General features: G+C 36.1%; 1 long non-coding RNA gene across 1 annotated transcript in view; it reads right to left on the reverse strand.

Moving 5' to 3' along the window:
* Positions 1 to 9164: 9164 nt before the first annotated feature.
* LOC141729047 (uncharacterized) overlaps positions 9165 to 19038 on the reverse strand; it is an 87792-nt gene continuing 77918 nt past the window's right edge. The window contains exon 6 of the long non-coding RNA XR_012580293.1: positions 9165 to 10569. This is a non-coding gene — a long non-coding RNA (uncharacterized LOC141729047). The remainder of the gene's footprint in view (positions 10570 to 19038) is intronic.

Below are 19038 nucleotides of genomic sequence, written 5' to 3' on the forward strand. Positions count from 1 at the left end.
GGCAACTTAGAACTAATTTTAAATATACAAAAGCCTAATTCTTGAACTGTCACTGAAGATTACTGATAAACATCTGAAAATTTTTTAATCACCTTTTTAGTCTCCAAGAAATTTTAATTCCACAAGAACAAAACTATTTGCCCTAAAAGGCAGAAAACTCACTTTGATAAAGAACATATGATTTCCTTTTCTGGCTTAGTTTATGTAGTGCTACTTTAGTTCACAGTACCTTGGATGACTTGTAGTCAGCCATTCTATTGTGGGGAGAGTTTTATTCTTAATTTGCCTTTTGAGCAAACTACCTTAGTAGCATCTTAAAAGTGAACCCAACAGATATCTACTTGTTATTTATGCAAAGTGGTGCCAAAGAAAATGCTGTGAGAACTGTTTTACATCAGAGTTGATAGCTCCCTAATGAGACCAGACAAGAAATAAAGCTCATTAACTGAATCAGGAATAATCAGGGTTTGCATTTCTGGGGAGTGTACCAGCATTACAAGGAGAAATGCTCTATCTCTTACATTAGCCAGGTACTCCCTTTTATAAATCGAGAACAACAATTTTCTTGAGTCTGTTACAAGCAGACTTGTTTTTCAGAAACTTCTATTTTTCAACTAACTTAAATCTTCAGCATTAACCTGCCTTGTGTCATTTTTAGCTCAAAACTAGCACTGAAAATTTTCTGAATGCCTAATAAAGTCATAAAATGCACTGCAGTTGGGCTAAAACTCACATTTTTTAATAATGCCAGACAATCACTCGGGCATAACAGCAACTATTCTCAATGCTGAGCCCTTTCTTTAGGCTTAGCTTAATAGACACTCAGATAAAGTAGGAAAGTAGTCCATGGGATCATCTATCCTTAAGATTAGTTGTGCTCAATATCATATAGGATAAGCTTATGGGCAGATTCATTAATTCCTTGCAGGAACTAAGTAAGGCTACATAATTGTTGCCATAACCCTGTTTTCTCCTCCTGCTTGTCTTCTCGTGTTCAGTAATCTACCTAGAAATGTAATGTTGCAATACTTTACCACACAGTAAAAATTTAGTCACCCTATAAGATGTATAGGAACCTGGCATAGTGAGAGTAATATGTGATTAAAAAACTGTAATACTAGTGCAGGTTACTGTGATTATTTTTAACCTGAAAAGAGTTCAAAGGAAAATTATTATTCTTAATAAATTTTGCTAGTTTTAGCTACAACTTTGACCTTTCTGATTTTGTTACTCAGTGTTTGAGGAGTTTTCATACTACATTTTCTTTCCTACTCACCCCATTCCTTCTAAAAGTCCTTTTTTTTCATCTTGAATCATCAGTAGCTAGTATGGGGCTGTGTATTGGGTTTGTGCAGAAAACAGTGCCGATAACACAGGGATGTTTTTGTTATTGCTGATCTGTATTGACACAAAGTCAAGGCTTTTCTGCTCCACACCTCACTTCAGCACACCAGGGAGGAGGCTGGAGGTGTGCAAGGGGACACAGCCAGGAGAGCTGACCCAAGGGATATCAGTGCAGTATGGGCTTGTGCTCAGCCTATAAAACTGGGGGAGAGAAGGAGGAAATGGGAGACATTTGCAGGGATGGTGTTTGTCTTCCAAAATTCCCTTTCATACATGACAGAGCATTGTTTTCCTGAAAGTGGCTGAGCATCTTTCTGGCAATGTGAAGTAGTGAATGAATTTCTCGTTTTGCTTTGCTTGCACACATGGCTTTTACCTATTTACCTATTAAAATGACCTTATCACAAACCAAAAGTTTATTCCTTTTCACTCTCTTTATTCTCTCCCCAGTCTTACAAGAGGAGTGTGAGTGAGTGGCCATATGGGATTTAGTTCTTGGGTGGGTTGAACTAGAACACCTATTTAAATAACCCTGCTCCAAATACTTGTGTGTCCCTCCAAGTCTTCATGACATCAGTCATGAATATCAGGACATCATGATTGCAATCATGACATCATCATCAACAGCATATCCTACAATCACGATTAGGCTCTTCATTCTAAACAAGGTGCCATAATGGAAAAATCAAAGTTAGTTGTGACATTAGATGCATAGTCAAGCACTTGGATACTTCTGCCTTTTGTTTTATCTTGATCAGAAGGGCTGATGAAAACATTACTGGGGCCTCTGTACCCCTACTCTCACCCACAGTCCAACACAACTGCGGTCATGGTGGGAGTTTCTCTGGCTGCAGTGTTTGTGCCGTGGTTGAGAAGCAGGGTAGAGCAGTCAGAAGCACAGGAAACAGTGTCCTGTGCAATGCCACATGTCCTGATGGAGATACCTTGCGGCTTGAAGTGGTGCTAGATATATCTGGCAAATGAATACTTTTGTCCTGGGCAAGAGGTAGTCAGCAATCACTAGCACCCTTCTCTTCCTCTTCTGTGGACTCATCCTAACTTGAAGTCTGGCCCAGAATCCTCATGTCTGAATTTATTGTTTGTGCCTCCTTGTCAAGACCATGGGTTTAAACACTTTTAGGGTGTGATGAAGCCTTGCTTCTACTGCCACAAATCCCAAGCTTCTAGTTTCCATGCATCAGGCAGTCATGGCTTCTCCTTTTCAGTTCAACAGTGACCATACCAAACTTCACATCTGTGGTCTTAGACTCTTGCCACTTCAGAGCCTTTGAGAATGTTTGTTGTGTTTTTTTTTTTCTTGTTTATCATTCCCGATGCAAAGAAGGCTGTTCCCCTTCTCATATACCTCTCTCACCTTCCACTTTGCCATAATTACCAGATCATACCTTTCTGAGGATGAAACAAGGAGCATTCTAATACCTGGATGGTGGAATCCATCCTCATGAGTTACACCTAGACAGAGAGAGTTAAAATACTAAAACAAATGACTGCAAAATGACTTTTCTGAGGCAGAAAAGTTCATCCTGTGGTGTGTTATTGTGATCCATGATTAGTATTTTCTTACAAACAGAATGTCTGGACCTCCAATATGCTGTTTGAAAATTACCATGTCCTATTTTACAGCTCATTCAGAATGCTTCTCATTCTCTCCAGGCACCAGACAATTTGGGAAGTCAAATACAAGTCTCCTCACCTTCAAATAAGTCAGGATCTCATGCTGTCTATGAGATTCTGGTCGTGGCTCACTTATCCTATGAATTTTCTTCTGTACACAATTTCTCCCCATGCTATGCCTTTTTTCCCACCCATTCTCACAAATGCATGCAAACACAGTAGCTTTCTTTTCAGCACCTTAGAGAAGGAAAAACCTGTTAATATTCAACCTTCCCTTCAGATCTGAAAAAATGCAGTATTTTAAAAACTGTGTAAATACTATCTATGAACTGTAAAATTACATGTATAATTAGTAATTCTCAAGATATAATATTGCATACTTTTGTTGGCTGTGGGAATAGGTTGTGGACATGAGCAGAGCAAAACACTGTTGAAAATTAAAAGGACAATCACTGTTAAAAATACCAAAGAGAATATATTCTGCATAAAGCTAGTGAAACTCTTTCAGAATTACAGAATATTTTAAGCATATTTTGAATATCTGAACCATTATATTAAAAGTTGAGAATGCCTGCTCCAATGCAGCCACAATAATGTGTTACCTCTCACAAAAGGATTAGATTTAGCCTCAGCACATTATATAATAAAAAAACCCAAAGAGCTATTTCCTAGAGCAATGTCTCTCTGGTACGTCTTGGAACACGGCTTCACATTTTTGTCATGAAAAAAAAAAAAAAAATATATATATATATAAAAAAGATGGAGAAAAGTATGAAACATTACATTTTGCATACAGTAAATGCAGATGAGGTTAACATGTATCCAAATACCAGCTGACAGTCCCTCAATAGATGGAACTCTTTTCTAGATTTAAATGTACTCTTCAGACTTCAACTTTTTTTGGCTTTGTGTGATTCCCAAAACCACTGGTTACATTTGCTATTCATACCAAAAGCTCATTATTTAAGGAAAATTTCTTCAAATTGAAGAATGAACAGTTATAAAGAAAGTAAGTATTAATGAACATGTTCACTCTTCAATTTTCACATTTTATTTATGCTATGAGTAAATACAAATCTTCAAATATTTGCTTTCAATATTACTCATTAGATTTAAGATTGTAGAATTTTTTTTCTCAAATTTTCCAGAAAAGAGAATTCTAGATCAAAACCATAATTTAGATTTTGTGGGGGCTTTAGGGTGTTTTGGTGGGGCTTTTTTGGAGGAGGTTTGGTTTTCTTTTGGGGGTTTGTTTTTTTTTAGGTTTAGTTTGATTTTTGCTTGTTTGTTTTTAATATGGTGAATGAATGCTTTGTTTTTCAGCTAGTGAACGTTTTTCTCCCCAATTATTTTTGGATGTGTATGTACTCTTTTGTTTTTTAAAAGCTCCTTCATGGTTGTGTGGTAGTGTGTTGTTAAGTTTCTTGTGTTATTCCCCCAATTTATGTATTGTTCTCCCCTATTATGTGTAAAATGGTTTCATTCCCCCAGTTTTTCCCGCCACTGCTAGCCTGTCAGCTAAGTTGCTATAGCAACTGCTATTCATAGTTGCCGATATATAATTGCTTCTCCCCTGGTTTCCCTTATAAGTGAAAGTTGTTTCCTCCCTGTCCAGTCAATCACTCCCTTCCTCCTCCCAGGTTTCGAGAACCTTCTCCTCTCTGGAGATGGTGGTTGGCTGGGGTCCCAGGACACCTCCTTTACCTTTTGATTATTGGTCTCCATGGAGTGTCAGTTCTGTGAAGTTCATCCCCTCACCTTTCCTGATTGGCTCTGTCTGTACCCACCCCCCTTGCTTTATAATCCTGTTTTCACCCCCTATGAAAAAAACTTTTTCCCGGATGGTTTCCCGGTGTTTGGATGCGGCATCACCGTCAATAAACCGATGTTTAACCCCCGGGAAATGGTCAGTTCCGTTCCTCTCCTATACCAGCGAGGTACGCCAGTCCGCAGCCAGCACAGCCCGAGGCCATCAGGCTCCGAAGGGTGCTGGCCAGGAATTGCAGAGGGGCGTCGGCCTTTCGCCCTCAGCTAGTCGGATTCTAAACTTCAGGCCACATACGTTCCTTTCTGCATGGTTGTTTTTTTTTTTTTTGTATCATCCTTTTTGGGTGATTCTTTAAATATGTTTTCTCATTCCAGTTTTGATAAATGAAATGATTTCTGTTTTCTAATTTAGTCTCCCTTAGCATTCTTGATTTTTACTTGAGTCTGTCAAGCAATGTTTCAGCACCTCTTAGAGTGCATTTCAACCAGGTTGTTTTTAATACTCTTTCCACTCTTATTTGACTATTTTTTCCTAATTCCAATACGGGAGTGAAAATTTACTGCCTTTAAGCAACAAACACGGCCTTGTCCTCGCAGGTCATTTTTATAAGTTCAGCCAGTGTAGCAATACACTGGGCCAACTGTTCCTCACCAGGAATCTCTCCATTATGGATTGATCTTTTGGCTCATCCACTCTGAAGAAGTATGAGAAAGATCTGTCAATTATCTGGAGCTAAATACATCCTAGATATGGATTCAAACAAAAGGTTGAAAAACCCCAATATTTTATCTACTAATTCAATTACAGATTTAAATACTTTAAATCACTATTATTTCTACCTTCTGAATATATACCTTATTAAAATTCTAGTATTATCTAAGTACTAAATATGAAAGTACATACTGAAGAAATGCATAAGAAGAATAATAAAATGAATGTTGGGGTTTGAGTATGTCTAGTGCATATTTTAGGATAGGATATGCATAAGGAAGGTGATTTGTCTGCTGAGGATTAGAAGATACATTATTAATCTCCCTGTGGCTTTTGTGGGGTTTTGTTTTTCTAATGCTACAAATGTTTTCTTTCTGATTCAATAATTGTAACTATTATTTAATTTTTTACCTTATTAATTCAAGTTTTATCCCTCCTACGTAAACCTAGTGAGGATTGAGGAGTCATTACACCTGAATGTAAATCAAAAATAATGAAAATACATTAACCTTATGTTGAAAATGGCTTGAAGAATTGTAAGATCTCACTTTTCATTTGCAACTGTTTCTTAGTATTCTTTTAACTCAAAAACTAATAAAGTCATTTAAGAAAATGAACAAACAAGCAAATAACAGACTTGAAGTCTGTTAGAGGCTGTTTTATTGTAAGAGAATCAGGTCTCACACTTCTTGATCTATTCAACACAACAAACAAAGACACACAAAAATTGAAAGTCAAAACAAAAAAGAACTCTTATTATAGGCTAACTCTAAATTTAAATCAAGCTTTAAACTCAGTCATGTTGTAGGTAAAGTTATCAACCGGCTTTTGGAAAGAGCTATTCCAAATGTCAAGAGTGCAGACTTTTTTTTTCTTTATTTTTTCTTTAATTTTTTCTTTTTTTGTGTGTGTGTGTCTTATGCAAAACACAAGTCTGTTACTGAGATTCTTTACAAGCAATATAGATGATCACAACCTCTCCTAAGGAGAGAGATAAATTCTTGGATATGTTCAAATAAGAGCCAAGTTGTTGAACATGGACTTTAGAAATTTTCTGTATGCATACATGTTCAATTAGCATGAAATATTAAAGCATTCCTGTACTGGTTTAATCATTCAAGGACAATAGACAATATTTCATTGCCTAAGTAAAACAGATTTAATTGCTAAACAAGATTTCAAGGAACCAAACTTCATTTTAATCACAAACAAGCTGCAAGGCAATTTTCAATTACAGCAAGCTTTTTATTTTTATCCAGCTGTGTATCCCTGCTGATTCTTGAAATTACATGTAAATTGTCCAAGATTTTGAAGTGCTATACCTACTGAGGCTTTTATTTTGTCAGCTGATGAAGTATCTGTGATTAGAAACTCACTAAATTGGCATTTTTAAGACTCATTACCCCACCCTGTATATTTTTGGACTGGATGATTGAATATGAAGAAGGTTTTCTTGTCCCAAGGGACATCATTCTTCCTAATTAGGCTGTTGGTAGTGCAAATTGCTCACCTATCCTTCAACAACTTCAAAAGGTAATACAGAAACGAAGCTTTAGAGAAGAGCCTATGGGGTATTGAAGAATCAGGTCAATAACTCTTGTCTTAAGAAAGTTTTAGATTAAATTCACCCTGGACCAACTTGCATAATGATGCTGCCTTTAAACTTTTACCATTCTTCTATTAACTCTTCAGACCCTAGATGTAAAGATACACACCTGTCTGCACTATACTTAACTCAATAATTTATATTACTGAGCTGTGTATTTTAGCCTAAAGAGTCTCTATTTGAACTCATGAGGTTGCCTCTTTTCTTACTATCATCATGCATGACATACACAGAAAAACAGGAGGTCTGTTTTTACTCAAAACTAATGCGCATAATCAAATGCAAGTGAAATGATTTTCAAATGACAGATTTTCTAAACATATTGTGATAGAATAAGAGTTTTGTGTAGTAAAAGAAGTCCTGTTTACCACAGCTATTTCCATCAGAGCTGTTCCCAAAGCTGACACAACTGCTGGAATACACCAGGCACAAGCCAGCTCCTCGTGGGAGAGGCGGGGGTGGGGGCATATGCCTGCTAGGCAAACACGAAGGAAAGAAATGTAGACACGAAGTCTGAAAATACAATAAATGAGTCAACAAAGATGTTAGACAGTGAGAGACTGAATGCTCAAGTGTTTTTAAAAACATAAAGATTTTTCCTTGGTGTGAATGACACTGGAAAGAACATAGGTTGTAGCAAGGAGGTTTTGCTGTTCTTTTTTTCTGTGGTGTTGTTAGACAAATTGTAAAACTCCACAGGAACCTGTAAGCAGTTTAGACCTCAATCAAGTCATCTTTCCATAAGACTGAAAGGTTATTTCCATATCTATAAGACTGTAAGGGTATAAATTCTATTTCCCTTGAAATAGGATTTTGCAAATGTGAACTTTACATTTTTCTATAGCATTGTCTATATGGATTAAGTATTGAAGAAAGAAGCATGGTGCTAATGCAGTGTTGAATGTGTGCACATAAAAGAAGAGAAATTCTCTAGCCATTTTTAAGCAATGTAAGAGATTCTCAAAGGGCTAAAAGCATTTATTTAGGAAGTAATCTAGAAACTAAATTAGTCTTAACTAAGCTTAGAAAAGTATTATACTGAAACAAATATTTGACCAATTTCTGATCGTAAATAAAATTGTGTGACTATAGTAGCACCTGAAAAGTAGTAACATCTCCCCCTTGGCTTGCACTGAACTTTGCTGTCAGTGAAACAACAAAAAAAGAGCTCTTATGAATCAAAAGGGCAAAGTTCTGAAGTGGGAAATGTTATCCTTGGCTTCTTATCCTGAAATGCCAAACCTGTGGCCTGGCCTTTTGTTGCTTAAGAAGTACTTTTCCCGCTTTGTCACAATAGATTAAATGGCTTTCTGCCCCAAAGCTTGTCCCTTACACTCAGCTCAGCACTTCTTAAAAGAATTGACTTTTTTTTTTTTTGCAGCAATCTATTTGCATAATAAATCCTGCTCTATTTTAGCCTCATTCCAAACTTCCCAGCTTTTAGGATTAAAAATTCTTTGTTTAAGCTGCATATTCATAAATATATTTGTTGTAGTAGGTTTTATATTAACTTTTTAGTTAACTTAACCTGGTGAATATAACTTATTCACTAGGAAAGGGCTTGGAGCCATCAGAAATATTATCCAACTGAAAATGCTGGAAGTTCTGGGCACAGTTTTCCAGCTTTGACACACTGCATCAGTTGCATGCGTGGCAAGATAATGACAAATTTTATTAATACTGTATCTGAACCAAAATAATGACATGGTAGAGGCTAGGCTTTGTGAGCCACAGATACATTATACACATAATATAATGGACATATAATCCATATGTAGAAAAAGTAACACAATTAACCACTCAGCAGCTTATTTGCATCAACAAATGAAACCCACAAATCGGAACTGTCTCAGAAAAATGGATTTAGAAACTTGCTAGAAAGAACATTTTCTGTTAAAAGGCTGGGAGTTAAATACAACTCATGAACTAAAATGTAGAATAAATCTTAATGCTAGTAAAGCCCTTGTTTACTTCAGTAAAAAAATAAACCAAACCAAAACAAAAATCTAAAACAAAAACCCAAACCAAACAAAACAAAAAAACCTGTTAATGGAAAGTCATTATACAAATTTGAGGGAAAAAGGATAAGGTATTTTGATTAGTTGTTTAAAAGCAGCTTTTGTTCAATGTGGTCTGCCAGAAATGACAAAAACATTGTAATGCAGCAGTTTTCATTAGCAATGCCCAATGCAACTCAAATAACATCTGTAATAGCTGCTTACAATAGTTGGCCTTTTAAAAATGGCAGAAAAACAGGATAAGGGGAATGCACATTATAATACCCTAGTGTTAAGAAATAAACAAAAACCAAGCACAAATAGAAGCAATACATTATCTATTTTCCAAAATGGAGAACAGTGGAGCGTGAGAGGTCTTTTCTACTGCCAAGGCACTTTGCTAAATGCCCTCTGGAAAGACATCTTCTTCTGTACTGTATTATGTCAAAAATATATTTGGAAGAAAATGAAAGAAGCTTCAAAGTGTTTCTGATATTTATTTATTTATCCATTTATTTGTTTGATTCCTGTTTTTTAAGCTGGTGAAAGTGTATGACTGTATGTGCTTGCCTCAGGCTTGATGATCTGACAGGACAGTCAAGATATTGAGAGGCATAAGCTGCTAAAAACTTAATAAAAACATGTCTGGTTTAAATTCCAAAAGTCCCAGCTCAGTTAACAACTTTTATATGCACACATGCAAATATTTGAACAATTAAAACTGAGATAAAACATCTTACTCTGCTACACACTTCTTCCTAATGCATTACCAGTTTATGCAGTCCTTTCCTATGCTTGAGATACTTTTAAACAATTCAGTAATTTTATTAAGCTAGTCACAGGCTTCAGATCAGATTATACCTTCTGGCTTTTGTTTTTTTGGCTTTTTTCCTCCCTTTTCTTACTTCAGTGCTGCTCTCCCTGTTACTCTTGAAAATGTGCTCCTTTGTGTCCATTTTTTATCTCCTGAATTCTTTCCTTGAGAACCAAAAGAAGCATCCTTAGTATAGTGAGGCAAAATGAGGATATGAGCAAATTTCACATTATATTAACCCTTAATTTGGACTTTTTTTGCACACACATCCAAATTCACAGAATCACAGAAATTCTAGGTTGGAAGAGACCTTTAAGATCATCGAGTCCAACCCATGTTCCAACACCTCAACTAGATCATGGCACCAAGTGCCACATCCAGTCTTTTTTTAAACTTCATTTAATCCATCTGTAAAAGTGATATCACAGTATATTGTAATAAAATTGTAATTATCTTTTCTCAGTTCAGAATATAGCACAGTGGAAGATCATTCAGCTTAATGATGATATGAAATAACAACAAAACATAAAGGCCACATCAAGGGCTAAGAGCAGTATTTCTAACTGGTTCACGTTTGAATGCCAAATATTTGTGTCCACTAGTAACCAATCTTCCATTCATCTACAGCCACCTAATCTTGAATATAGATCAAAGTGATCTCTTCCCTTCTTCCATTCTTCTCCATTCTTACAACCTAAAAGAAGGGGAAAAAAGGAAAAAAATCGGTAATAGAAAATAATACAACAGACTTTGGAGACCAGCAAACCTTAAAAAATGTGTATCTTGAAATGCAGAAATATTTAAACATTAAGTAATTTATTCATTTCCTGTGATAACAATCATTCCTCCAGTTTACTTTGTATGTTTTCTAGGGCACTAAACCATGAAACAAATTTTAATAGGTCTTCAAATGATAGTACATGACAATAAGTTATTCAGCTCATATCCTGTTTAAATGACAGGATGGTACTGCTGCTGACATTATGGCTCAAGATGCCTTTACCTTCAAATGCTATTGGAGAGTACAACACACTTTGTTATTTGATACAGTCTAGGAATATAGATTCTATTAACTGTGTTTCCTGAATCCCAAAATTCTTACTGCCCAGCTGATCTGTCAGTGACTGTCCTGTCCAGAAAAATAAGCCGAAGAAATTTCTCAAACAGAGGTACCAGAAATGGGCAGATAAGAAGCAATATTGTTTTTTGTGTTGTAGTTTTGAATTTATACACGGAAATTTTGCATATATAGAACTTATTTGCCTCTAATGGTTTGAGGGTTTTTTTCATATAGGAGGAATGTGTTTTAGTTTTTTAGCTATTTCACATATGTGTGGTCTGTATGTACGGAGAAAAGATTCTTTTCATTAACTTGAAAGAAAATAAACTAGTGATAGCTGACAAAAATAAACAAACTTTATAATAATTTTAAGAATTTTTGGACTTCTTTTCAGCTAAATTGGGTCATTTTCCTGCTAACTTCTGCCAAATACATTTAGACTCAATAGGATAATAGATTGAGCAATTGAATGCCAGACCTGGTGGGTTTCTTGTACATTCTTTCAACCACAAAAAAGACCATATGTGTATAATCCCCATTCTATAGATTCAGACTTTGTAGAATTAAAACAAAATACAGGACTTCAATACCTATAAAAGGTCATCTACAACAACTACTTGATGTACTTATAGATCATTTTGATCTTCAGTAAGATCTAGCTGAGTCACAAACAGGATAAAAATAGATATGCCTTACTTTAGGAATACAAGTAGGGCTTATAACTCTAGTGCTGGAAAAAATATAAACCAGTGTTTTGTCTGTTATGGATATAATATCATAAGTGTAAATTAATCTAAATTGAAAAGAATAATTTTCTGTAATAAATTAATCCTTATTTTAATTTCCTTACACTGTATATCTTGATAAGCTTTTCTAAAAAAACTTTGACAATGGTGGATGTCCCACAATGCTTAAAGTTCTTCTGACTGGGTAAAAATTGTTTTTTCAGAGTAACACACTAAAGTAACAAGTGTTTATTTTAACAGTGGGCATTTGTCTTTGCTGACATTTTTAGACATTCTGTAAGCCCTAAAGAGTTAATGGATATCCCATTGTACACAATTATTCTGGTTACCTATTTGTCTTAAAAGCTACCTTATGCCTCATATATGTGAATTTTAGATACACACTGCAGATAGCTTTTATTCTGGTGAAGTATTGCCCTAAGACCTGCCACAGAATCTGAGGATTATAATAAATTATACAACTAAGAAGTATAAAAGAGATGCCTTTTCCTAAACACCTCATGAAAAGACCAGCATCAGAGACTGAGAAATGCAGCTGATGCAATTGGTTACCATTTTGAGTAGGTAATTCTATCAATGCAAAATTGGATGGATTGGCAAAATTTGGGAATTATAGCAATTCTGAAATGGAACCATTTATTTTTAATTTTCCCATGGATTGGGCATGAACTACAGTGAGATGTATGAGCCATATGCAATTATATGTAGGAGGGACAACAACTGAAGTGTTGGTGACCGTGGTAGTCCAAAACTGGAAAAGACTGAGAACAGCTTTACATATGGTGAGAAACTACTGAAAAAAATTGTACTCAGGTCTGACACATTTATCACTTACATGTTTTTCTTTGCATTTCTTCTGAAAAGGAAAGAAATATATGAAATCCATTATGTTACGTCTCAACACTTAGTGCAGACTGCAAAGACATTTGTGGCACAGAAGAGCAACCTGCAGCATGTATAATTATGTGGTGTGAGTCTGCACAAATACTACAGATCTCAGCTGTTATCTGTTCATGATAAATAATGTAATCCATTACATGAGGGAAAATAATTCTGATTTGTAAGAGAGTCCAAAATGCACTTTTCTGTCTTAGGTATGCATAAATTAGCTGGGCATGTTTGGAAACTACCACCTCTCCCTGACTCCCTGAAAAAAAAAAAACCCAAACCCCACAAAGCTATATAGAGGTTTCCTCTATAAGGCAAGTTTAAAAAAAAAATCCCCAAACAAAAAGGCTTCTCATTTGTTAAAACTGAATTTTTCATCTTAGAAGCTGAGTGATCTTGGCATTAACCTGAAAACTGCAGAAAAAGGTTGTATATGGCAATTTTTAAATTGGAAACTACCACAGTGAATTCAGTGAATTTCCAGACTAGACAAACAACATTTTTGTCTGTGTTGTGGTTTGATGTTGGCTGGGTGCCAGATTTCCAGTTAAGCCACTCTATAACTCCCCTCATCAACGGGACAGGTGTGAGAAAATACAATGAAACTCTCATGGGTTGAGATAAGGAGAGGAAGAGACACTCAAAAATTGTCATCATGGGTAAAACACTTGGGGAAATGTGAGAACCCAGGAAATTCCTCTGGCTGCCCTGGAGGACCAAGACCCCTGCCAGGGAACTCAGAGACCTTGGCACAGAGTCCAAGATTCATGTGGCTTTGATTATGACCCATGGAACAAGTTACCAACCTTTGATGAAGATCTACAAGCCATGACAGTTTAATGATAGTGAATTTTTCACAGAGTGAAAAAGCAGATTTTGGGGTTTTTAGAATGGGGGTTAAGGAGGCAAGATGGAGGAATTGGGGCATGACCAATTCTCCTCCTTCTTCCTAGCCTCCAACTTCTGGGTGATGTTGGCACTTTTAGATTGGTTTAGAGTAGAAGCTCACTGTCTAACATAGATGATAGGTATTGGAAAGTAATTGTAAATAGTGTATATGTAATTTTTAGTATAAAAAGATAACACTACCCCGGGGCAGGCAGAGTGCCTAGACTGCCCTGCTAAACGGAACTCAGCTGGACAGGAGAAAATATTTTAAAGATAAGGAACAATAACCTTGAGACCAAGAGCTGAAGAGCTCTGACTCCTTCTTCAAGAATCGAGCTGGGAAAAGAGACTTCCAACTTTTCTCGGGGTCACTCTGACCAGCAAGAGGTCCTGAGACAGGAAAATTCCTTGAATTTATTGCCAATAATATCAGAGTATGATAATGAGAAGTAAACCTTAATCTTAATAATATCATTTCCACACTCATCTGCTCCCCAGCTTAAATTTATTTCTGATTCTCTACCTCCTTCCCCTCAGTGGTGCCCAGGGATGGGAAATGGGGTTACAATCAGATCATCACACATTGTTTCTGCCACTTCTTCCTTCTCAGGGGAAAGACTCCTTTCCGTGTTCCAGGCCCAGGGCCCTCTCACAAGAGACAGTCTTCCATTAATTTCTACAATTTGAATCCTTCCCCTAGGCTGCAGTTCCTGAGCTGCTGTCATGTGGGTCTCTTCCCCGGGGTGCAGTCCTTCAGTGCCCCAGTGTGGGTCCCAGCAAGCCTGCTCCAGTGTGGGCTCCTCTTTCCATAAGGCCACAGGCCTGTCTAGGAGCCTGCTCCAACGAGGACATGGGCTCCCACTGCAGCTACCACCTCTGTGCAAGTCTCCTTGCACCTGAGTGAAAGCAACACACAGGGACTGTGTCAGGAGTCACTGGTTTAGCGTCTGAGGCAAGTGCCCACCATTAGGGCAGAGTCCTAGAGCACTCATCCACCTGAGCTGGGGACCCACTTGCAGATTGCATTCCCTCCACACATGAACTGCTGGGCCACACACCTCTCCATGCACCATGCAGCATTCCTGCCCTGCCCAGCGCGCTCCCTGGAGCAGTTTGTACCTCCCACGCTGATCCCAGCTGCACCCACTGCTTGCCTGATCAGCTCTTGAGAGCTTCCAGCTCCAAGCAGGTGCTGCTCAGGTGATCCTAACCCCAGGGAGCCCCCTGCACAGCTCGATCTCACCCTCACCCCTGGACTTACCTCAGTCACCTCACTATGAGACTGGCTTGGTCTTAGTACATTTAAACCTCTTGTAGCTCTCCTGTTTTTTTTTTTATTTCTATTCTTCTTCTTCTTCTTCTTCTTCTTCTTCTTCTTCTTCTTCTTATTATTATTATTATTATTATTATTATTATTATTATTATTATTCCTAAATTCTACTTGTATTCGAGTGCACCCGGACTTTGAGGATTTCAATGATCTATCTGCAATGATCTAATAATATTATGCTTGAAAAGAAATACCTAATTTCATGCCAGCTGCTGTATGCACATAGCAAGGACTGGCTTTTTACCCCCCCACTTTACTTCAGAACACTGAATTTCACCTACTGCTTCACCGAGCAATTACGCCTATGTGAGATCTCGCTCCAATTCTCCTCTGCTCATTTTATTTTTGTAGAGCCCCAAATACTTTATATTGATAGCAAAGTTCACTATTCACACCCATTGTAGATAGCTTATAAATTTCTACAGCACTTGTAATTCCATGACTGATTTTTAAGAGGCTCCATTGGTGACCCTCAGCCATTGTGAAAACTGGTCCATATGGTTACCCTTCCCTTACTGTATTTCACTGACATTTTTAAATTCTAAGGCTATATTTCTTCTTACCCTATAACAACTTAAAGAAATTAACCAAAGTCGTTGAAGAAGAAATTGATACCTTGATACCTATATCAATTCATTGACTCCTTTGAAAAACTGCAAGAGATCTTTGAGGTACTATACTTATCTCTGACTTGCTTACATGTTCCTTTTTCTTTTGTTACCACTGTTGGCACTTTTCTTGTTTCTGGTGGGCAGGCTGATTGAGACAACATATTAAACACAAGAACTCATTCAGGAGCTCTATATCTGATTTCTAACATCCTATTATTTCTCACTGTATCAAACTGTTCTAAAGCTTTATCATGAGACCAGTCTTATGAAGGTTTTGATGCAGGAATATATCTTAGGTTTTCCACAGTATACATCAATAGAAAGAATTAATTTTTCTGCTATCATCTTGTCCTTTTTTTGAGTATGATTCTAACATGAAAAAAGACTGCAATTTAATTTCTCTCCATTACTTGTTCTCTGAAAGAAAGGCATTTAAGGATGCTTTTGAAATTCTTATTATTTATTGATATTTATCATTACCTAAGTCCTCTAACAAGTTCCTCAATATATTCATCAATGTTGCCCAATATTTTCATCTTCCTGCCTTATTATGCATATGTATATAATTCCCTAGGCACATTTTATAAAAAGCTGAATCTTTAATGTTTGTTTTCCTTACATTGCCCGACTGATGTCAAATTGGAATATACCATGCAAACTACACAGAAGACTTTTCAGCCTGCTATACAAATATCAGACAAAATCAATAGATACTGACTGATTTTTTTATTTATTCCCTAGCAGTCAGCACATTGAGATGAAAAGTAAACTTTCACCAAAAGTACTTCTATGCTAACCTAAAGCAAATACTATTAGAAATCAAATGCTCATTGAAATAAAAATTAGTAACTCTACTCAAACATCTGTAAAATGAGTTTCCTTTAAGCCTCTGTTGAAGTTTCTTTTAAAATAAAAGAGGTTTCCTTTAAAATAAAATAAAATATGAGGATATAGAGGTAAAATTATTTAAATAAAATACATCCAATTGATACGGGTATGTTTGTACTGATAATTACAAGCCTTTCCAAATTGGGACAAATTTTAGTTGCCTATTTATTGCAGTTTTAAGTGCACTTTGTGAGACAAAAATACATAGGAGACAATCCTCAAAGTTACTGTCTTTAGCTCTATAAAAGTTAATGAAGTAAAACATTAAGGTTATATTTCTAAGAGTCCACAGTAGCTGCACAATTAAGGAAGGAGCTTAAGAAAAAATATGCTGTTTAAATACATAAGCAAGTCTCTGACAAAAGCAATTTCTATTAATCTAAAGTGTATAATTGCTGAGATAAGTCTTTATTATGAATGAACTATCATTAGTGTAAAAATTCCTTGTTCTATTTAGTATAATTACTCAATTAAAACTGGGATTCTCTTCTTATTAACTAGAGATTTGTTTAGGAAAAATATTATTTTATAGTAGAGCAGTAAAAATAACTGTTTTCAGCTAAAGATACTGCAGAGAGAAATGTATCAAAAACATTGAAAATTTATATGATCAAAAAGTAGCAACCTGCTTCCTGATACACGTTTTGCAAATAATAATGATCTTGTGATGGCAGAGAGAAAAATAATGGGCTTAAAAGTTACAATTCCTGTAAGTTTTTTCATTACATTTTCTGTTTTGTAGCTAATTGTGTGTGAAAAATCAGAGGTCACCCTGAAACAATCTTTCTAAGGCCAGTTTACTGAACTATGAATCATTAGTATTTATATTTTCTTTTTGTTATTGTTCAAAACCAATCAATTTGAAGTGTCCATCTGAACTGAAGGTTCAGAATGATGAAAACATAATATAAAAAAATATAAAACATAATTTTCAAAGCAAACAGTACTTGTTGCCAAGTTTTAACCAAAATAAATCTTGTCACATTGCATTTGTATGACATTACTTGAAACTGTTTAGTAGAAACAAAGAGATACAGTCTTAATGAAGGCATTAATTCCTATCAGTATCTAATAAACACAGAGGTAGGTCTGACAGCATGACAAAAAATGAGATATAAGAAGAATAAAACATGAGATAAATGTTTGGAGAAGGCAAAATGTATGGGGTATCACATAGGTCTGGACAGGTACTCAGGGAAAGGAAAAGAAGATGGGTGAAGGTAAAGGAAAAAGGAATAAAAAAAATGAACTGCAAGAGGCTGAGCAACAACCACATGGATTAAAGTAACAGTTTCTTTATACTTTGTCTAGAAAATCAGTAATGTTGATATTCTAGTAAGCAGAGATCTTTAGACACATGTAGTATTTCCACATAGGTGAGCATATATGAATGAACATGTATGAACAGGCACTCACTGTCATACACCTGGTTCCACAGGTAGCTAGCTACATGCAACAAAAGTGCATTGGAAAGGCAATCTAACCCAGAACAGTAGGCAGGGTAAAGTTATCAATATGAGAAGACAGAAACAAAGGTAAATGCAGGTCTAAAATACAGGTTACAAAATAAATTAGGCTGGTTTTCAGTCTCAGGTAGGACTTGATGATCTTGGAGGTCTTTTCCAACCTTAATGATTCTATAATCATGAAAATAATGAATCTCTCATATTATGTCAGATCAGCCTGATATCTCATGATGCCTATTCATCCATAGTTTGTCATACTCTTCAATCTTAACTCTATCCAGTGTTCACACTGTGCAGATTATTTGGGTGCTGTTCAATACCATGATGAGAAGCTGAGAAATGTTCCCTTCCAGAAAGTAAATTACTGGGACTGAAGTAATTTTCTTTTCATAACAGGAGTTGATTTTTTACAACTTCTACCCATCAATTACTCAGAAGAAACATCATAATGGTCAAATGAATTCAACAGCCAATTTTCTGCTCTTAGCCAGCAGTTTCACAGACCTATGGGATGACCACTAATGGAGCTGAACTTTCTCTCCATCAGGACACTGATGTCACATAAAGTTTGTGTCCAAACTATGAGTTTAAAGTTCCTAAGCCAGGAAACCTAAGAGAGTTCAAACTGAAATGAATGGAATACCTGATGCCTTGTGCTATTTCTGGCCTTTAAGGTAACTTAGGAAAGAGTTGATATCCATTTCCTTTCTTTCAATTTCTTCTATTTCCATTTTTTTATTTTAAATAGAGAATTTATACATCCATTTTTCCAATAGAAAAGAAAACATGAAAAGAAATATCATGCTGGTTTTGTCCCAAAATGCTGTCAAAACATCAAAATATTTAAGTGTATCTTTAGGAGAGAGAAAAAATATTCTGAAGTTTTCAGCCTTCTGTATTTTTATAGGTTAATCTAAATCTACTTCCAATATTTATTTTCATTTGGCACTTCTGTCATCAAAAAACCTGTTCTGCACATCAGTTACTAATGCTAACAATATAGTAACAAAAGCTTTCCTTTAATGTGCTGGCCTTCTTGAGAGTTGTATTGAATCAAAGAGTTTTGATTTGTCCTCTTAACAGTTCAGCTCTTGTTTCTTTTTCTGGGCTTTTTCCTGTATAGGCAAACTTTAAAATTTGAGATGGTCTACAGAGGGGGCCAGATAAAAAGCTGGGAGTTAACTATACTCATTGAGCTAAGTGTTAGGCATTTCTCCTGACTGTAACTGCAATTGAGATGTGAGACTGAAGGGATGTCTGAGGCATTAAGTAGTTTTTCCAGCCAG

The sequence above is a fragment of the Zonotrichia albicollis genome, chromosome 5, assembly GCF_047830755.1.
Source record: "Zonotrichia albicollis isolate bZonAlb1 chromosome 5, bZonAlb1.hap1, whole genome shotgun sequence".
NCBI classification, from domain to species: Eukaryota; Metazoa; Chordata; class Aves; order Passeriformes; family Passerellidae; genus Zonotrichia; species Zonotrichia albicollis.